General features: G+C 36.8%; 1 long non-coding RNA gene across 1 annotated transcript; it reads right to left on the reverse strand.

Annotated features, from left to right (window-relative positions):
- Positions 1-5,120: 5,120 nt before the first annotated feature.
- On the reverse strand, positions 5,121-6,269 carry LOC133524137 (uncharacterized). The gene is made up of 2 exons (XR_009800331.1): positions 5,516-6,269; positions 5,121-5,410 (listed from the first exon to the last, which is right to left on the reverse strand). It is a non-coding gene; the product is annotated as an uncharacterized LOC133524137 (long non-coding RNA).
- Between the last annotated feature and the right edge of the window lie 2,930 nt (positions 6,270-9,199).

Here is a 9,199-nt window from a genome sequence, read left to right on the forward strand (position 1 = left end):
CTGTCTGTCTGTCTGTCTGTCCGAGGCTTTGCTCCGTGGTCGTTAGTGCTAGAATGCAGAAATTTGGCATGGATATATAAATCAATAGAACCGACAAAGTAGTACAATAAAATCTAAAAATTAAATTTTTTTTAGGGTACCTCCACTACACGTAAAGTGGGGGTGAATTTTTTTTTCCCCTCAACCCTAGAGTGTGGGGAATCGTTGGAAAGGTCTTTCATAACTAATAGGGGTTATCAAGAAACATTTTTTGATAAAGTGAATATATTCGGAGATAATCGCTCCGGAAGAAAAATAAATGTGTCCCCCCCCTCTAACTTTTAAACCATAGGTCCAAAAAATATGAAAAAAATCGTGGAAGTAGAGCTTAAGAAAGACATTAAATGAAAACTATAGCGGACATGATCAGTTTAGCTGTTTTTGAGTTTTCCCTTCATAGTAAAAATACTTACTTTAATTAGGTACTGATTATGCAAATTTGCCTATTTGTTTAACTCGGGTGAAAGGTACCGTTTCATCCCTTGGTTAACAATTTACTATACTTTAAGCTCCAGTTTAGCTTATTGTGACGGAAGAGTAACTACGGCACCCTACACTGAGCGTGGCCCGACATGCTCTTGGCCGGTTTTTCTATCTCGATATAGTTCTGTGATGAAAACCAAACTTCGCTCTGTAATTAATTACTTCATAATAACCGGTTGGTCTTGTACTTTTCTTTCCATTAACTAATACTCATTGAGACAATTCTAACAACCTCAAACACAATTAGGTTGCGTTGTTTTATCACAGAGCTCCTATGGCCAGTGGCCACCTCCTGTCTCCATCATCAGATCAGCTCGATGGTACCATAATATTACATTGAGTCACACAACTTACATATGTATGCGAATTTTCAGCTTCATTGGAAACTGGGAAGTTGGTCAAATTTAACTTGTAAGATTTCACCCGTACAAACATATTTAAATACATACTTACTCGGTACATACATTGCAAGTTATATATAGAAACTTGTTAAAAAAAAGTGGCTGTGACAGAATCGGACAGACAGACGGACATGACGAATCTATAAGGGTTCCGTTTTTTGCCATTTGGCTACGGAACCCTAAAAACAGCGTATAGCCTGCTTCTTTGTTTGATCTCATCCCGTGTTTGGAAAATAATAAAGATCGCAAAAAAATGTCAAGAAGTCGTTTTGATTTTCTTTGATGTCTCTTGCCACACACACACTAAATTTAATATCAACGGGTATATACATATACATTCCCCAGGCCGGCTGGTCACCGTGGGGACAGCGACCACAACCCTTCAATTAAAAATAAAAGTAAAGACAAAAAGTAAAGACACAGTATTTAAAGACAGAGGATTCAAATTGGAGGAGGCCTTTACCCAATAAAGTGGGGTTCCTTTACATAAATACATAAACAAAAAACAAGTTTAAATATTTACTAACCAAATAAGCTTAAAGAAGAAAATAGATATTATTTAAAATAAATTTAGAAATAGCAGTATGTACAAAAGAAAAATATTCCAAGTTTGTAAGTAATTGTTAAGGAAATAAAGAGGCTTTTTTATTTTATTTATTTATATACATATACTGTAAGCTGTGAGTAAAAAGTGACTTACAACATACAAAATAATTGATATTCGGTACAAATCACCCTTCATGAAATAAAATTTACAAAACAAATAGTCCTACCGGTCACTAAGGTTAGGCATAAATTCACACTTAATATGTAGCAGTTTTGTTTCACAATTTTCACATTTTAAATTTCAACTTATCCATTCTTCGTGTCGCCTACCATACAAAATTAAAGTTAAGGAAGTTTGAATTTAGTAGTATTTTTAATTGGGTTGATTTTCATTTATTCAGATATTTTACAAGACAAATGAAATGCTACTGTGGTTGTTTTGAATGACGGTTGACATTCCATCATAACGAAGTAAAAAAAAAATTCAATTTGTATATTCCATTTGCATTTTTACAAACTTAATTACTAGTTTTTTTTCACATTTTTTGGGGAAGCAATTTCGTTACTGCAAATAGATAAAAAATAATAAGTTTTGATAATTAACCTAGTTAACTACTTACTCTTACCAACGGACTGAATATAACCTCCCTAAATCTTGAAAAAACTCATCTTATTTGCATACACTGTGTATAAGTACTTACATTCAAACACTTCAAATATAAAGAGTACTTAACTAATCGACACGCCCTAACAGGCCCGTTGTATTGTTCGGTCGACTGTTTCAATTTAGAATTCGTACAAAAACTTTATAAAAATAACTTATTTCGATTGCCCAGTCATGCCCAAAAAACCAACTAACAAGATTTTAACAAAAACACGTAGGAACTTGATTGGACTTTTCAGAAGGGGTTTTGATAGGCAACGGGGACTCAGCGTATAAAAAAGGCAAGTGAGAGTTGGTTCGTGCTTTGGAGAGGGCTCCATACCACTAAACATTTTTATTAACCCTTACACTTTCGCTATTTTCATCCTACATACGACATACGTCGGCTAACGTAACCTAACCTATTACCCCTCCGGAGTAGTCGTAAACGAGGTTTCCAATTTTAGGTATTGTTGACCAAAGTAGCTAATCTCTAATGTCCGGTAATGGAGTTACGAGATGCATACAAATTCAACCCGCTCCATGAACAGCTATAGGTATACATACAGTCTGCTGGCAGACACGTCATAGAGGAGTTGATTCAGTGCCTGAATTACGATGAGATCGATGAGCCCGGTCTAGGAATAAATTTAGATACTTATTCTGTGACCATAGATCGATACAAAAAAACAGGTGGGATATACAATAGGTATCTGAAATTATTCCGTGACCCCGTATTAGAGATTCAGGCTCTCAACAACTTGGTTCTGAGGGCCTCCCGCGAAAATGAAAGTAGTTTTTTTTTTTAATTCCCATATCTGCCTATATATCATTATCATATTCGCGCGATAGAGGCAGATAACAAAATTTCGATTTACGTTTTTCGCGGTAGGCTGATGTGCCAAAAGAGACAGCGGGGTCTTAGGCACAGGTTTCCGTTGTTCTCCCTCAGAAACGAAACCCTAAAAAGCTGACACCTTTAAAAAACAAGCAGTGAAGCATATCAAAGTCGAAATAGGTAGCTAAATGATTTTCTGGATCGCAACAGGCGCTCAGGTTTACGCAAGTACCAAAATCAATTATTTATCTCGTCGTTTTTTTATCAGTGGGTTTTTACGCGACTTTTTTGGATTAAGTTAAGTCTATTTTTGTCACAACAAAGCAGCTTATTGGAAAAATATAAAGTATTATAACTTGGCCTATAGTCATTCACGGTCGGGTATAAGAAAATCGCGGGTTATTTTTTTTCTGTTTATTGTGTCAAACCGTTTCTTCAACCAAAAACGTCACTTAACACAGACATTCAATCCATACCGTATTTTTAGGAAATTTTCGACTTATCTTAAAGTTCGAATTGGGCTGAGAGTTACTTTTGGATTTATAATATTGAGTAGGGATTAACGTCACCTACAACAATGACGACACCCGCGGAGTTGTATGGAGGCTATTTCCTGAAAACTTGTATCTTTTGATTAACTACCTAATTTACACTGATAAAAGCAAGATGATAAGTAGTTGCATGGAAACTAGTAAACTACTTATCATCTTACTTTTATTAGAGTAAATTAGGTAGTTATCTTAGAGTAAAAATGCAAACATAATAAAAATACCATCTATAACAATGATAAGGCGCGTCGTTGTACGGATCTCTTTAGAGCGCGCGCACACAGAGAGCAGTGAAGAGTTCCGCGTTCTACTGTCCGATGACCGTGTGATATACGAAAGCGTTCTAACGCACACAGAGTGCCGTGCAAAATATTGCGGTCCATTTTTGTTTGTATTATCTAATATCTTTTGTACATGCCACATCTAACTACTGCACTATCTAGTTCAATTGGGTCATCCAATGAATGCAACACGAGCAGAAGAAGGCACACTCAGTAATACTTTTTAAGTATTGTCCTCAATTTCTATTATTGTCGTAATTCAGTCTAAACTTTTGCATTCTTATCCCGATTCTTGTACTTAGTCATTTTGCCATAGACCATACAAAATAAGTTTTTTTCTCAGACTAGCTCAATATTTTTTTCATCACACTTGCTCGAAAAAGATTTTATTTCATGCAGCTGTACTGAAGGACAAAGGCTTGTTGGATTGTTCCCGCGAGAGTTATGGATTGTAAAAAAAAGGCTATAGCTCCCTATACCTTTTTTAAATTATGACACATAAATGCGTTTTACTTTTAAAATACTGACGTTTATAATTATATATATTTTTGTTTATATTTACAATTATTTAATTCACAGCCGTTTAAAATATTTTTACATAACTTTCAATCGTGGCTGAATGCCGAACCGGTCTGGGGGCCTACCGCGAAATTACGGGAATCTGTCTCTTTTACTCTCATTGAGACGTAATTAGAGTGACTGAGAAAAATGCCCGCAATTGACGAACTTCGATTTTTGCGGTTATAGCCCTGTGCCTTCGATGTCTAAACCTGTTAAAAAATTACAAAATGGCGGACGAATGTTTGATATGTCACCGTATTTAAGAATTATTTCGCTTAAAATTTAGCTTTTTCTTCGCAAGTGTGATGAAAAACATTGTGTGTAACTCCTGGGGTAAGAATATTGCAAACTCGGGTATTTAATTCCCTCCAACCTGCGGCTTTCGGGAATTACCACCCTCGTATCTAAAATTTTACTTACCCCCCTCGTTACACAATTCTATGTTAACGGCAGTTGAATTCCGGGCGTTCTGGGCTCTGTCCTGGCGGGAACAGGACTCAAGAGCGCTGGATGGGGTTCTCTCTGACGCCGCGGCGGTTTGAACACCTCATGTGTGCGTTTTAATTAGGAGCTACTTATATTGTAAGAAACGCAAAACTCTGAACGTGTGACTGGGAACTCCGCTCCGGACCGGTCTTGGTGCGCGCGGGCTCTTATTAATTTATTTTTCTCTGGCTATAGGTAACTAGTAACATTAATATATAGTTACAGGCGTATTTAGGACTTCAAAAACTGTATAAACCTAACAGAGCGTTTAATCGATAAAAGAAATAGAAACAACTCGCTGCATTGTTTAATTAAACCGTAGTTAATTGCAAGTTATAATTCTGTAATATAATCAGTTATATTCCGAGTTCTACTTTAGCTTATCTATTAGGTACGATCCAAGTGGACGCACAAACATAATGAAATGGAGCAACAATTGAAATATAATTTAATTCGTAAAATCCAACGGGAATTTAAAGGGTTGTTCTGGCCTCGTGTCTCAGGGTGGTTTCCTGTGTCTAATGTTGGTAAACGTTCGATTTCTTGAGTCTGTCTCATCTGCCCACTTTGCTTGCCGTCTGAAACTTAAACTTGACATTGACACTCTTTTGAGTCACGCTTGAAAGATACACAAGAGAACACACTGAGTTATTTTTCGTCAAATTTAGACTCTTAAGACGTATTCTTACCAACTCCAGTCCTGTCTTAATATTTTCTGCCGTCCTGTCAACTATATGGAGCGTAGTCAGATGACGCGACGCGCGCGTGCATTCTAGACAAACAAGCTGCACTAGGTATATAGATGGGTAGTTAGGTAGATAAGGCGGGGAGCGAGCGGGCAAGGTGACATTGGTCGGTCGTTGAACTGTGGCCTTGCTAGCGGTAATGGGCTGTAGGCAAGCACCTTCCTGATGCAGTTACGTCACTTGTGCAACAATGTTTGTTATTTCATGCTGTAACTACGGGTAGGGTTGTAGATGTATGTTAGAATGAAATAGGTATATGTTTGTGTAGATTAAGTGTTTAGAGTATATGTAGGTTTACTTGAGTTAGATCGAATTGTAGCGAGTGAGAATTTCTCACATTTTAAATTGCGCAGGTTAAAGGGTGTATTATCAAACCTGTATACTAAATTTTGATTTTAATAAGAAGGTATTACTTTAAAAATACGGGACTTAAGTTATGTCGATGTTCTTGATAACTGCATGTCGCGCAAAAGTGCGTGTTTACGCTGAACTTACGACCTTTAATTTAGGGTTTTTGAAAGAAAACTCAAAAGTGGCTCAACCGATCATGTTGAAAGCATTTTCTTTTTAGTACTCTATTCTACGGCTTATCTCCCGATATTTTTTTTATATATTTTTTGAACTTTGGTTTGAGAGTTAAAGAGGGATAAACATTATTTCGGCCTTTATTAGAAACGGGTTTTTCCAAAAGTATTCAATTTGAACGGCCTTTATTAGAAACGGGTTTTTATCCAAAAGTATTCAATTTATCCAAAAAAGTTTTTTTGAAACATTCAAGACTCATATAATGATGTGAAACACGTTGGCGGTATCTCAATTTTTTTTGTCACAATTAGTTACATGTATGGAGTCGATTTCAAATTTATATACCCCTTTTAGCACTCTAAATAGTTTATACCCATCAATTTGGGTATAAACGAGTAAATACAGCTAAATTGAGTAAATACTGAATATTTACATGGTATTTTACTCACTACTCATCTCTATTCGAAGTAGATTACTTACAAAATTCGTTGGCTAGTCTAAAAAATAGAGTTCAACATAAGTTGTTTTAGTATCTAAGTACAGATATCAGTTCTTTTTCTATCCGAGATAAATATGCATTAACTATAATTCTAATTATTTCAGTTAACATAATTTATAATTATGGACCTCCAGGTCTTTTTGTTATATTTTTCTTTTGTTGCGGTTAACCTTTAAATTGCATTTTGGATATGTTTATTGACTTTCTGGTTTTTAATGAATAAATAAAACACATTGCGGTCGAATGATGAGTAATGTTTATCTCCACTAAAGCAGTTCCTGTGTTTATCGGTTATAATTATTTTAACATTACATGAGAAGGCATTTTTTAGACTCATGGGCGCTCTAAAAACATGGTGTAGATTTATTATGTAAAATTACCATGTTTCCTGACCAACAGTTGTAATATTGTACCAGAGAGAACCTTAAAAAATGCCAAAAAACAATTTGTTAAAATAGAATTATCGATTTTATCCCGAAATCTTTACTTAGAAATTTTCATAGCTTAAGCTAAGGAAGGTTACAAAAGACATCTCGCGCCAGCTACAAGTCTGTGTTAACCGCTGCCTCTGCCGCATTCTCGGTGTATACTGGCCCGAGAAAATCTCTAATGCCAGCCTCTGGTGAATGGAGATGCTGCAATGAAACCCCGATCGACCAGCAGATCAAGCGCCGGAAATGGAGTTGGATTGGGCATACACTCCGAAGGGATCCTAAACACATACCGAGACAAGCCCTAGACTGGAATCCCCAAGGAAAAAGGAAACGTTGCCGTCCAAAGCAGACCTGGCGCCGGACTATAATTGCAGAGGCGAAGGCTATTGGGAAGACTTGGAGCGAACTCAAGCACGAAGCTCAAGACCGATCCAGATGGCGGCGCACTGTGGACGCCCTCTGCCCCATCTAGGGGACATAGAACAACAAGTCAAGTAAGTCAAGCTATGCTTTAGAGGTACCTAGTGCGGTTTATACTACGTACTTATGTATTATCAACATGAAATTATATATTTTATGTTGATAACAAGTATGAACCCCACTAGGTACATCTCCAACCGTTCTCATCGTGTAGGTAGTAGGTACATACATACATCAAGCGGATATCCATTATCTATTTATAAGCCTTTCATTACGTTGTTTTTTGTCCATAACAGTCCAAATAATGAAATCCATTTCATGATTGTCGGAAGCAATCTGGTTAAACTATGAATTTCCATAATATGGTTTCAAGGATTTCGTCGTTGGCGGGGTGCTTAGCCAACGTGCCAATCGTTAATGCTCCGTTGCGTAGCGTAGTCATCTCTCTCAATTACTCTTCCAGATTAGTGCGACAGTGACAGTTGCGTTTTATTGACTACGGAGCGTTAACGATTGGCATGTTGGCTACACCCTGTTATTGAGAACGCCAAGGGACCATCTTGTCTCACAAAATAGGGGTTGCAGAAAAATCTACAGGAAACTGACAACCGTTTCATAAATAAAATTGGTACCATGATGAATGTCTCATCCCTTGGTTGACAATGTACTATTTCATCACACTTGCTTGAAGAAGATCTTATTTCATGCAGGTGTGCTGAAGGACATTCTATTTTGTTCCCACGGGAGTTATGGATTGTGAAAAAAAGCTCCTTTTTTCTTTAATTATGTCACTTATTCATACAAACCAAGTAGCATAAATGAGTTATAATATAATATTTTCGTTTATGTTTAAAATTATTTAATATGATTACCTAGCTTGACAGCCGATTAAAATATTTATACATAATTTTCAATCGTGGCTGAATGCCGAATAGGTCTGTGCCTTCGATGCCTCACCTGCCAAGAAATTACAAAATGGCGGACGAATGTTTGATATTTCACCGTATTTAAGAATTATTTCGCTTAAAATATAGTCTTTCTTCGCAAGTGTGATGAAAAACATTGTGTGTAACTCCGGGGGGTAACAATATTGTAAAGTCGGATTTTTAATTCCCTTCACTAAATAATTACCACCCTCGTATCCAAAATTTCACTTACCCCCCTCGTTGCACAATGTACTATTATTGTCCCGAAACGTATGAAATGGGAAAGTACGCAAACTGGTAATTTAGACACAGAACCGAGTGAACCGGAGAATCTTCAGTAGCGGTCTTTCGATACTTTGTAATACCAAAACAAATGATGTGTGTTCTTTCCTGTTTTATGTTTCTTTTTGTACAATAAAGTACGGGGTTTTACTAGTACTATACTTAATTCCTGGGAATTGCTGAAAATTTCAGAAATGGGATTTCCCGGGAGCTTGCACTAGTGAGTACTTCTGCTTAATTACAACCAATTAATTAATTTAGGGTTTTTACGTTAACTCTAAATAGTAATGGCTTGACATGTAAAGTATATGACTTTAATTTGAAAAACCGGCCAAGAGCATGCCGGGCCATGCTCAGTGTAGGGTTCCGCTTCCGTAGTTACCCGTCCGTCAAAATAGACTTTTCGCAAAAACTCAAAAACGGCTGGACAGATCAGGCTGCGTAGCCAACATGCCAATCGTAAACGCCCCGTGGCATAGTCATCTCTTTCTATCACTCTTCCATATTAGTGCAACAGTGACAGTTACGTTTCGTTCGCTGC

Source organism: Cydia pomonella, chromosome 13 (assembly GCF_033807575.1).
Source record: "Cydia pomonella isolate Wapato2018A chromosome 13, ilCydPomo1, whole genome shotgun sequence".
In the NCBI taxonomy this organism is placed as follows: Eukaryota; Metazoa; Arthropoda; class Insecta; order Lepidoptera; family Tortricidae; genus Cydia; species Cydia pomonella.